General features: G+C 48.0%; 1 pseudogene; it reads left to right on the top strand.

Moving 5' to 3' along the window:
- The first annotated feature begins 3647 nt into the window (after positions 1 to 3647).
- On the top strand, positions 3648 to 8294 carry LOC109943138 (trihelix transcription factor GT-2-like; annotated as a pseudogene).
- The last annotated feature ends 4704 nt before the right edge of the window (positions 8295 to 12998 follow it).

Genomic DNA, 12998 nt, shown 5'->3' with positions numbered 1-12998 from the left:
CCATACAAAGTGTTGCATATGTTATAACTTTTCATGTGATGATACTTACCATGTTGGGTAAGATTAAATTGGTCATCCCATTGTTGGGATGAAATGAAAAGTTATGAACAATTCTATTGGTCATGTTTTTCCCATAAGATGGATACTTGATGAGTATCATCGGAAATGAGATTTTAAGTCCCTCTTATCTTAAAATCTGATCTGAATTGGTTAAGTTCTTTGAATTATTTCAAAGGAACGAGTGTGGTCCATTACAGAGATTGTATGGACATTGAAGGCTTTATATGGTTCTTTGGTGCATCTATATGATGACCTCAAGTGTGTCCTTCGGACAACACATGACCATTAAGCAATAATGTCTCAAGCTTGAGCACATTAGCCTCCACACTACTGAATTTACCAAATGTGCTTACAATGGTGATTGTTTGTCAAGGTATTCAGAATGATATCCATAAAGGATATGATGAATCTGTGATAGATTCGAAAATTTCAGATCATTAATGACCATCAGTAATGAATTGTCATTTCCAACTAGTTATGGTTGGAGTCAGAAAGTTTTGCACGCTCCTGACTTGTGATTAACTGCATGTACTGCATGTACAAGTTCCCCTATGATTTTTAGTACGTGGAAATCCGTGAAAGATTTCCCATGCGTACATTGGGTATGTTCCCAATCTCACCACCGCAGCGTACATATATGGGCACACAGAAAACTGGGGATCTATGTGAGAATTCATTCTCCGTCGATCATTAAGTCTTAGAATCTCTTCATGAGAATCTATTTATGGCCCGTACGCTTGCTTGAATCATGAGCTTTTCCAGGCATTAGGGGGAGATTTCGAGTACCAAAAAGAACGCCAGGAAATTATAATGAATGCAGAAAGCATTCAGGCTCAGGATCACGTACTAAAACTGAACCTTTGAGTTCGAATGATTTGCAAGAAGTTGCAAATTGACTGCCATGTGCATTTACTATGATGTGTCACTAAAATTAATCCTACGTGGAAGTGCCAGAAAGAGTGGTTAAATGGAACACCACTCAACTCCCTATTACAATGATGTTGTAAATAAGAGGGGGAGAAGTATGGTCACAAATTGGGATTAAAATGCTTGCAAGCAGCTGAAGGCTAGACCTTCTGAGATAGTAAATGCAAACCAACTATTCGTTGGTAACCAGCTTAGCGTTGGTGGACACCTAAAGGATATGAATTATCCTGTGAATGGAAGACATTCACAGCCTAGCTCAGTGCGCACTGATGAGGCTAGGTTATCGGAAGCCCTTGATTCTCATTTTGGGATTTCACGAGGAATCATAAGGGTACATAAAAAATGACTTTATGTCAACCGGAGAATTGTGTTATTTAAAAGCTACAAGTGTCGACACATACATCTCAACAAATTGTATATGCACTCCAAGTGATCCAAAAGACTATGGCCATAGCAGAGCATGAGTATGCTCAAATTGGATCTTGTTGAGTGATACAATGTTGCAGAGATAGCCTTGCTCACCGGAAAGAAGTGTTAACTTATTTTCACTTGAAGGTATCTTACTGTGGATACAAGTTTGTTTTCATGGACTTGGAAACAATGAGGTGGTGAAAAAGCATGGCTAGTAGCAACTGGGTTTATACGCAAACCCAAGCATTATTTTAATGCTATAAATTCTCCTCTACTGTGAGTAGTTAAATTCCGATACAATAATATGGGCAGTAAATCATCTATCTTTGCAGTTGATAGATGTAGTGACAACATATGCTTATGTGGTCACTGGATTATGGTATATGTGGAGTCTTGAAGGATTCCAAATACATAATCACCAATCACAAATTTGCAATGCTTGGAAAGTCTTTGTGACTTAGAGCATCCTGGTCAAATATGGTACATTCGACCTAGTGAATCCTTCCTTCTGAAAGGATACACAAAGAATAATATGTTCAATATAAATATGTGCAACATATTTTAAACATACATTACTTATCGACGGAGTTCGAGATAGAGGATATGAATTGAAAGAGATTTTCAATTCAAAGTAAATTATCTTGAGTATCTTGGATACAAAATTCTCTATATCCAACATATATTGAAGAAATTCAATATGAGAGAATCATTGTTATTTGATTCTTTCGGATCATGAGATGTGCTATTGTATCTTGCAAGAGCATCCGGGCGGATATTGCTTTGCAATGATTTGCTAGCTAACAGCACATGAGATCGAGTTATGATCTCCAGGTGTACTCATGCTCTCCTTATGTTTGGATATACTGATCTTGGATATCTATAGAAGATCCCCAGGTACAAGATCAATGACATACTTCTGATAAGTTGGACCTCCTGTTTGATAAATATCGATCAACAGAGATTAATGGTCACTTACACTAATCATTCTGTAGCACACTTTGTGGGATTGTACAGAATGATATACTGCATACTGAGGGTATGTGGTGGTCATGATTTTAATATCATTGACCTTATTATCTATGGAGATAATATTACTTTGTGTTGTTTAGATGAAAAACAAGTTACGAACTAAGTCTCTACTTACTCCACATTTTAGATGTGTTTGAGAGCAGGTATGGGATGACTTAGTGATTTGTAAAGATCAGGGGGAGTTTCCTCTTGATCTGAAGAACTTGTTTCTGCATCATGTTGTACTCTTTTCTTTGCATGAAGTTTCCCCCTATTTGGGTTTCTCATTCAAAGTTTTTAACGAGACAACATCAACACAAGGTCTATGTCGTATCATCTATTTTTTCCGTAGAGGTTTTCAAGGATGATATATTATGACATAGTTATTGTTGTATTTGAACTAGGATATGAGTTTATATCCCTAGAGTTCAAATGGATCAACAATAGAGTATGACTACTCTCCTTATTTTTCCCACTGGGTTTTTAAGGAGACTCAACTGATATGTTGATTTCTCATATTTTCTGGCAAGATTATCTTGGAGAAATATTAGCCTGAGTTATATGTCTCATCATTTATTTTCCCCAAGGGGGTTTTTGAGATGATGGCTATAGACATATTATTATTCTTTGGGCTAGAGGTCCATTGGATAACAATATCGTACCATGATTCAACTGAATCACCGATCATTATCCATAAGGATAATTGAGCTTATGTTGTTCAGATGGAAACGGGTTATATCAGAAGCAACATTAATAAACATATTGCTCCTAAATTGTTTTATCCCCATGAACTTCAAGAAAATGGAGATATAAACATCTTGCAAACAAAGTCTTGTGATAATCAATACTGATTTATTCACAAAATCTCTACCATACTTAACATTTTGAGAAATGTGTTGAGGTGATTGGTATGAGAAGACTTAAAGTGCTTGCAAGGATCAGGGGGAGTAATTCTCCATGATATTTGACCTGTTTTGTACCATCATATTACACTCTTTTCTTTGTATGAGTTTTGCCTTGTTGAGGTTTTCTCATCCAAAGTTTTTAACGAGGTAATATCAACTAAGCTATATGCTTCATCATTAATTTTCCCCACGGGGGTTTTTATGAATGATGATTACAAGCATATTTTCTTTTGGAGTTCAATGTGAGTTTTACTCATGATCCAAAAGCATTGTGTACTCCTTATTTTTCCCACAGGGTTTTTGAGGAGATAATATACTGGAAGACAAAGATGATCAAATGGAATTGGATTGATCAAGGGGGAGTGTTACAATATTTTGTGACCAATCCACTCCAAAGAGCGCGACGGTTTCTCCCCAAGGGACACATCCCTTGGGGATGCACCCTTTGCTTGTATATAAACAGAATCTCTTCTGCAATAAAGGACATCGCTGTCATTTGTCTCTCTCAATCTCGTTACCACGGAGTAGATTACAACAGTTTTGCTGGCTTTGCTACCATCTTTCTCCCTCTTCCCCTTGGACCATTTCCCAGTTGTCCACGCTCCCATCTTTTTCACCACCCCCTCTCCTCTCTCCCAGCCCCAGCCCCAGCCCCGCCCTCCTCCCACCCCTTGCCCTCCGGCCGGTCGCCCGCCCCGGCGGGCGGCGGCCCTTCCCTACCTGTACCAGCCCCTCTTTTCCAATTTCACCCTCTCCCTTCAATTCCACTCTCACTCTCTCTCTCATCGCCCACACCACTCTCGCTCGGTGTGTGGGTGACAGAGGAGGGGAGGGAGCTAGTAGCTACTGCTAGGCTGGCATGGCCGGCTCGAGTTGCACGCCTACGATTCAGTACCAGTAGGACAGTAGGAGTACGGGTACCCCCTCGGCCCCTCCCCAATTCGCGCTTCTGCAAGTACGCAGCTAGCCAAGAGAGCAGGGCGCGGCTACTCCTTGCATTCCCTTCCGAGGGACCGCCGCGGCGGGGGTGCACCCGCCATGCAGCACCAGGGTGGTGGCGGCGGCGGCGGCGGCGGGACACAGCTCGGGGCTCCGCCGCCGGACATGGGCCCCTTCTCGCCGCCGACGGCCGCCACCGGTCCCATGCCGCTGAGCAGCAGGCCTCCGTCGGCGCAGCCTCAGCCGCCGCCGCAGCAGCCGCAGCAACCGGGGACCACCAGCACCAGCTACCAAGAACTGGCCGTGGTGTCGGGGTCGGGGCCCGGCGGCGGCTTCGACGACGAGACGGTGGGCGGTGGTGGCGGGTCGTCGGGCGCGTCCAGCAACCGGTGGCCGCGGGCGGAGACACAGGCGCTCATCAGGATCCGGTCGGAGATGGACGCCACCTTCCGCGACGCGACGCTCAAGGGCCACCTGTGGGAGGACGTCTCCAGGTAAAAGGAGTGAGTGAGAGACCCGGGAGAGAGAGAGAGAGAGACGGAATCCAAACGCATTTGCAGTCCGGCTCACGCTCAACAAGCCTGCCTCCGGCATGATTTTTTCCCCTGCGGGAAAGCGCTAACGGTTTCGTGGAATTCAGCAGACGCCCCCACATGAAATGATGGATAATTAATCATGCGTCGCTGCGCGCCCAATTCCCCTCGAATCTTGCTTTGTTTTCCCGTTTCCGTCCCGATCTAGTACTAATCAAATGCTCCTCGATTTCAGCGAGAGGGAAGAGGAGGGAGGGGGAGGCAGAGTGAAGAGAGAGAATTGGATGGCAGCAGCCAAGCCAGCCAGCAGTAGGGGTGAAGAATTTGGACGCCTGGGGATCGTATCGTACCACGGTGTGCGAGTACAGGCAGACAAGCAGCTAGTAGCTGGCTAGCTGCTGCCGCCGCTGCATGCAGTCTGCCACTGTTTTCTGCTTTCATGGCTCCAGATTTTGGGTAAACAAGGAGGCCAGCCTTTCTCTCCCATCCCAATGCGACCTCTTTTTTCTCTCTCTCTCCTTCGCTCCAGTTTTTCCCCCTCATCACTCCAGTATTCATTCACTAGTGCATCGATCATCAACTTCACATCCCCTCTGATCCCTAAAAAGACGCTATGGTCTGTGATGAGAGCTATATAGAATTCCATTCTGCAGCATACTGACTGTCCCTCCTCTACCTCCTTCGGCCCGCTTTCGCTCCTCATCAGTCTTGCCTGTCCTTTTACAAATTTCCAATTCTTTCCATCCTCTTGTCTCTTTCCTCCATATGTGTAATGCCACTCTTCCTCCTGTAAACGCTGCCGTCAGTACTTAAATTCTTCTTCCTCGCCGATCACTCAATTCTTTTTTTGTCACTGCTGTGGCTTTCAGGAAGCTCGCCGACCTGGGCTACAAGAGAAGCGCCAAGAAGTGCAAGGAGAAGTTCGAGAACGTGCACAAGTACTACAAGCGCACAAAGGAAGGCCGCACCGGCAGGCAGGACGGCAAGAGCTACCGCTTCTTCGACGAGCTGGAGGCCTTGCACGCAGCCGCGCCGCAGCCACAGCCGCCGCTACAGAAGCAGCAGCAGCAGTTGCCGCCAGCGAGCACCACCGCTCCACCGTTGCACGCCTTCGCCGCGCCAGTATCCGCGCCGCCGCCGATAAGTTCAATGCCACCGCCGACGGGGCCGATGCAGCCAGCGCCCATATCGTCGGCGGCACCGGCGGGGCAGGTCCAGACACTCGTGGAGCTGCCCGGGGCCCACCAGCCCCTCAACCTGCTGCAAGGCTTCAGCTTCTCTTCCATGTCGGAATCGGAGTCCGAGGGAGATGACATGACGGCGGAGACAGGCGGAAGCCATGACCGCCTCGGCAAGCGGAAGCGCGGCGGCGACGGCGGCAGCGGCAGCAAGAAGACGATGTCTTTCTTCGAGGGGCTCATGCAGCAGGTCGTCGACAGGCAGGAGGAAATGCAGCGGCGGTTCCTGGAGACCATGGAGACGCTGGAGAGTGGAGACGGAGCGCACGGCGCGGGAGGAGGCGTGTCGCAGGCAGGAGGTTGCCCGCCTCAACCACGAGCAGGAGCAGCTCGCTCAGGAGCGCGCCGCCGCGGCCTCCAGGGACGCCGCCATCATCGCCTTCCTCCAGCGCATCGGCGGGCAGTCCGTGCAGCCCCCTACCGCCGTTGTCGTCCCAATGCCAGCGCCGGTGCCTGCTGCCCATACCACGCCGCCGCCAAAACAACCTTCTCGTCAGCAGCAACCGCCGTCGCCACAGGCGACACCGCAGCCGAAGCCAATCTCAGCCGCGCCGCTCCAGCAGCACCCGACACAACAGCAGCCCAAGGATGCGTCGCAGCAGGACGCCGGCACGCCGCGCAGCGCGCCCGCGACCTCTGGCCCGTCACTCGAGCTGGTGCCCGTCGCCGACCATCACGTCGAGTCGGGGCTAGGAAGGGCGGCGTCGTCATCGCGGTGGCCCAAGACGGAGGTGGACGCGCTCATCCAGCTTCGCATGGACCTGGACATGCGCTACCTGGAGACGGGTGCCAAGGGTCCGCTCTGGGAGGACATTTCGTCCGGGATGCGGCGGCTGGGGTACAACCGGAGCTCGAAGCGGTGCAAGGAGAAGTGGGAGAACATCAACAAGTACTACAAGAAGGTGAAGGAGAGCAACAAGAAGCGGCCCGAGGACTCCAAGACCTGCCCGTACTTCCACCAGCTCGAGGCCATCTACATCGGCAGGAAGCACCTCCGCAGCGGCGGCGCCGCCGCTGCCGCTCCTCCTGCTCCCGCCTACCTAGATCAGCTGAACTCGAGCCGGCACGAGATAGAAGGGAAGAACATCAACGACGACAAGAGGAACAACGGGGGATCAGGTGGAGGCACGCAGGTGCCGCCGACCAGCAATGGCGAGACAGCGCCGACGACGACGCTCGCCGCTTTCGGCACCGACACCGGCATGAAGAAGGTAACGACACCGTGTGTTCCAAGCCTCCAAATCTGTTTCTTCATCCCCCCCCCCCCCCCCCCCCCCCCCCCCCCCCCCCCTCTGTCGTTTCGTGCTCGATAGACGACGCAGGCTGGCTGATCGGATTTGTGCTTGCTGTGAAGCCAGAAGACATCACCAGGATGTTAAGCGAGCACCCGCCTCGGGAGTTCACCACGGAGGACGAAACGGACAGCGACGAGTACACCGACGACGGGGAGGAAGGCGAGGACGACGGCAAAATGCAGTACAGGATACAGTTCCAGAGGCCGAACCCAGGCGGCACCACAACCAACACCGCACCAGCACCGCCAGCGACGACGCCTGCACCAGCGGTGCCGACTTCGGCTCCGACCAGCGCCTTCCTTGCCATGGTTCAATAGGCGCGCGGGCGGCACACTTCTCAAACCGTACGTATACGCGTTCGAACCCAAAAAAAAAAAAGCGAAGCATCACGCACACTGTCACCATCACCTCCTCCTTACCAGTCCACCAAGCACCATCAGTCCATCACCAACACCACATTGTTCTTGTTCATCCTGTAATTCCCCCGCGCCATTCCATTATTTATTGATTTGTTTCGTGTATAATAAGATCCCCCATCCTTGCGGCCCCTTCACCGGAGGATGCAGAGTGCGGCTGCGGTGGTAGAGCAAAAAAGAAGAGTCGGTCCCACAGTATAACTTATAGTTATAGGTCATCGTCGATGTAACGGTCAGTCCCTGATGTTAGTTTTCCCCTCCTTTCTTTACTCCCTTCCCGGGACGGCAGTATACAAGTTTGTATACAGGACAGGTATACAAGAATTACAGACAGTTCAAGCAACCTGGAGTTGGAGCTTCCAGAGGCGAGATGTTTTTGCCGTTGGAAATTTACATTTTTCCCCTTTTTAACAGTTAGTATAAATTTTTGTTACTTGTTACTGTGTACATTGTTTTGTTATTCTACTATTCTGCCTTTTTTGGCAAATATGCATAGTTTTATTACTAGGGCAATTGCGTTATCGCACCTGTTTAAGGTGTAACTGCAGATTTGTTCTGTTTATTTAGACTTTGCGTGTTTGCTCCTGTTTTTCAAAACAAAATGTTGTATAGCCATAACACGTTTAGTTGTACTTAACGGTGTTAAGTCTTGGTAAAAAAAGCAAGGGATAATGCGCTAATGCCCCTGTTCAGAGTGTAATTTTGCACAATTTCTATACTTTACGTGTTTTTATGAATTCAAATTACTTTCACAATGTTTAAAATTATTTTGACAATACTTTCATTTTTTGTAATAATTTAAAATTTTCAAAATAAAAAAAATACTTTGACAAATTATTTCGACAACAATTTAAATTATTTTATCTCCTCACAACATTTTGTATAGTTTGTCTAAATATTTTTTTTAAATGTTGAAAATAATTCAAATTGTTGTAAAATAATTTAAACTATTATCTAAAATAATTTGAATTATCATAAAAACACATAAAGTCCAGAAAAATAGGGATAAAACTATCGTTCCACTCTAAAATAGGGGCAAAGTCGTAATTGCTCCTGGCCCTTTTTTACAGTTAAATATAACTAACGGGGTAGAGACATACAACAGTTTTGTTTTGAAAAACCCGAAAACAAGGGTAAATCTACACGAGAAAAAAAAAAGAAGAAATGAGGGGTTACGGGTGTGAGACGAACTGTTCCAGTACAGTGTTACAGTTCCTACGGCTAGCTGCCCCCCTATATATGCATACTCGACCCAGGACAGCGAAGCAAGAAGTGATGTGAATGTCGTCGGCACGTGTAGGAGCGCTGACTCACGCGTCCTCGCGGCAGTTTGCCTCTCGCCCCCTAAGGAATCCATGCATTAGCAAACTTGCCCCTAAGTAATCATGCTACCGTTACCGTACGTTGCAGTGCGATCACGATCTAACAAATCAAAAGTCTCGTTTACACGCTTACACATAAGGTTGCATATTAGTTGTTGTCCACATAACAACAGGAATCAAATCAAATCTCACGTCGTTGACAACCGCTCTTTGTTGCCGTAACATTTGTTTATCAGCAGCACTGCTGCGCCCATCCACTCAAGTAGAAATAAGTAGTACGGCACCATAATAGCACCCACGATCCACGCAGCGAGAGGAGGGAAAAGGTCAAAACAAGGCCGAGTGAAAGCGTAAACGAAACACCGGCTCCCTCCCTATCCAGTCAACCGGCAGGTCTAAACACCGGTAACAGTACATCTAAGACTCTCTCCAACAAGGATCGGTACTCCTGTCCGATAAATATCTGGTAAGCGTTCAGCAAGATACGCTAAACCGTCTACTAAAACTTAGCGACTCTTTCTCAGCCGCTACATTTGGTGCGCGTTTGGTTCTCGTCTCAGGAGATGCAGCTGTATCTGTGCGTGCAAAAAACAGCGTTCGTTTGGTTGGCCGTATACATCGAGACAGGCCAGCACGAGACTTAAATCAGTTCGGGCCTGGCTCGCATGAAACGCCTCGCGCGGGCGTTCGCGCGCGTGCAGGGCTGAGCGCGCAGGCGCTTAAGCGGCTGTTAATTCGTGCACGCAAATCGAGACACTTTTTTGTTTGTTTTCCGATTATATCTTTCAATTAAAAGATTTAATTACCGAACCGTTTTCAGATCTGTGTTCTACACATTTTTGCGAACAAAACAAGACCAGTCATGCTATATATATTTCAAACAAAAAAAATACATAATTAAGATTAACATATAATTAGTGTCTATTAACATATAATTAGTGTCTATTAATACATTTTTTATTTATTTAATAATTTTTTAACTCAAGCAACAAGTATTCATGCAACCAACCAAACAGCATCTCTCGTGAACCAGACTAAACGCATGCAGACAACCAAACACACTCTACCGTATACACTCAGCCAGGCCAGTTGTAGCCTGGCTGAGCTAGTGCGAGCCAGGCTCGCCTGTGAAGCGAACCAAACGCCCCCTTGATGGACATACGATCGCGCGCTATACATTGTTCATCGCGCTCCCCTCCCGCGCTTGAACGGAAACTCCTGTAGCTGTTCGTGGCGCGACTGCGGTGACCTTCGTCGCTTTAAAGCCGAAGCGATGGTGACCGTCGCGACAGTGGTGGGGGCAATGGAAGAGGAGCACGCCCATGCTGACGTCGCGGCTAGGACGACGATGACTCGATGGAGCTCATGGGCTCGGCGGCAAGGGTTGGTTCGACTCGACCGTGGCGGAGTCCTTGGCGGCCGCGGCCACGCCGCTCCTCGTAGCCATGGTGGCCGGGGCAGCTGGGGAGTTTTGCCTGCGCATGTTCCCAGTCCCAGCGAGATGTCGTACACTACCGAAATCCGGTCCTTTGCCGAGTGCCGGCGGCTTTGCCGAGTGCTTTCTATCGGGCACTTGGCAAAGTAGACTTTGCCGAGAGCCACACTCGGCAAAGTCCTGCGCTCGGTAAAGAGCTTGTTTACCGAGTGCAGGACACTCGGCACAGCGAAGCACTCGACAAAGACTGCTTTGCTGAGCGTCAAACACTCGGTAAAGATGGCTCTCGGCAAAGGGCCGTTAACGGCCATTCTAAAGCTGACGGTCGTCAGCCTTTGCCGAGGGCCGAGGTCGGCACTCGGTAAAGGACCTTTGTCGAGTACCGTAATTAGGGGTACTGAAAGCACCTAGAGGGGGGGGTGAATAGGTGATCCTGTAAAAACTTAAAACTCAAGGCCACAAACTTGATTAAGTGTTAGAACAATAAAGCCAAGTGGCTAGAGAGGAGTTCTTGCTAAACACGATAACCACAAAGAAATCAACACAGAGAGGCACAGTGGTTTATCCCGTGGTTCGGCCAAGTCCAACACTTGCCTACTCCACGTTGTGGCTTCCCAACGGACAAGGGTTGCACTCAACCCCTTTCAAGCGGTCCAAAGACCCACTTGAATACCATGGTGTTTCTTTTCCTTTTACTATATCCCGTTTGCGAGGAATCTCCACAACTTGGAGCCTCTCGCCCTTACAATTTGATGATCACAAATAAGCACGGAAGTAAGGATGGGATGAGCAACACACACAAGACACAAAATCAGAGCACAAATACGCACACAAGTCACAACTTGAGCTCGCAACACAACTCAAAGAGTTCTCTACTCAAATGGAGCTCTAGTTGCTATCACAAAGAATCAAAAGCGCGGAAATGGAGTCTTGGTGCTTAGAGTTGATCAAAGAATGCTTGGTGTACTCCTCCATGTGCCTAGGGGTCCCTTTTATAGCCCCAAGGCAGCTAGGAGCCGTTGGAAGCAACCCAGGAAGGCAAATCTTGCCTTCTGTCGGGTGGCGCACCAGACAGTCCGGTGCGGATTGCTTTCCTAATTTGGCGCAGCCGACCGTTGAAGATTTGGAGCCGTTGGCGCACCGGACACTGTCCGGTGCACACCGGACAGTCCGGTGCACACCGGACAGTCCGGTGCCCCCATCCGACCGTTGGCTCGGCCACGCGTCGCGCGCGGATTGCACGGCCGACCGTTGGCGCGCCGACCGTTGGCTCACCGGACAGTCCGGTGTCTCACCGGACAGTCCGGTGTCTCACCGGACAGTCCGGTGAATTTTAGCCGTACGCTGTTGACTGGTTTCCCGAGAGCGGTGACTTCGCCGCAGACGACTCACCGGACAGTCCGGTGCACCACCGGACAGTCCGGTGATTTTTAGCCGTACGCCGCCGTCGAGACCCAAGAGCAGGCTGTTCATCGGGACTGGTCCTGGCGCACCGGACACTGTCCGGTGCACCACCGGACAATCCGGTGCGCCCAGACTGAGCAGCCTTTGGCTGAACACAGCCAACTAATCTCCAAAGTGATTTCTCCTGTTTCTAGCACTTAGAGACAACACATTAGTCTTCAAAACAATGGACTAAGACTAGACACATACCTTTAATCTTGATTTGCACTTCTTGAGTCTTTGGCACAAATATGACTCAAGGCATTTTTGTGTAAAGCACTAAATCACCAAAATCTTATAGAAATGGCCCAAGGGCACATTTTCCTTTCAATCTCCCCCTTTTTGGTGATTTATCCCAACACAACAAAAAGCAACTAAAGAAGTGCAATATCAATGCAAATGAGAACAAAGATTTGTATTTGATTCAACTTTGGCATATTTGGATCATTTTTTGCCACCACTTGGTTTGTTTTTGCAAATCAAACTCAATTTCCTATCTCTAAGTCAAAGTCACTTGTTAAGGCATAGAGAGAGGTATTCCAAGAGAAATTGATCAAAGATTCAAAAACTCCCCCTTTTCCCATAATCAACCATTCTCCCCACAAGAGACCAACTTTTGACAATAAGAGACAATAAGAGAATTTTGACAAAACAAAAACTCTAACTCTACTATTTTCAAAATTCTCTACTATTTTCAAAATTCTCAAGTGGTAGCTGATCCATTTATTGCTTTGGCCTTAATTTCTCCCCCTTTGGCATTAAGCACCAAAACGGGATCATTATTGGCCCTTAAACCTCATTGCCTCACCAAAATCTTCAATTAAGAGTAAAAAGGCAATAAGAGCACGGAGATGAACTTGGAGTAAGTTACCCTCTCATCGAAGTGCAGTGGAAGTCTTTCATGGTCCAAGCCCATCTTTCCCTTTCAATCTACCTTTGAGACTAAATCAAGCAAACTCAAGCACACGATTAGTCTTAAAGGGTCAAGTTGTAGCATGCCTCCCCCTAAATAAGTGCATCACTTGCAAATGGACTTGTGAGGTCCGGGGATCATGAGTACAACTTG

Source organism: Zea mays, chromosome 10 (genome assembly GCF_902167145.1).
Source record: "Zea mays cultivar B73 chromosome 10, Zm-B73-REFERENCE-NAM-5.0, whole genome shotgun sequence".
Taxonomy (NCBI): domain Eukaryota; kingdom Viridiplantae; phylum Streptophyta; class Magnoliopsida; order Poales; family Poaceae; genus Zea; species Zea mays.
The sequence above is the reverse complement of the archived record's forward strand: the minus strand, read 5'-3'. Positions and strand labels throughout refer to the sequence as shown.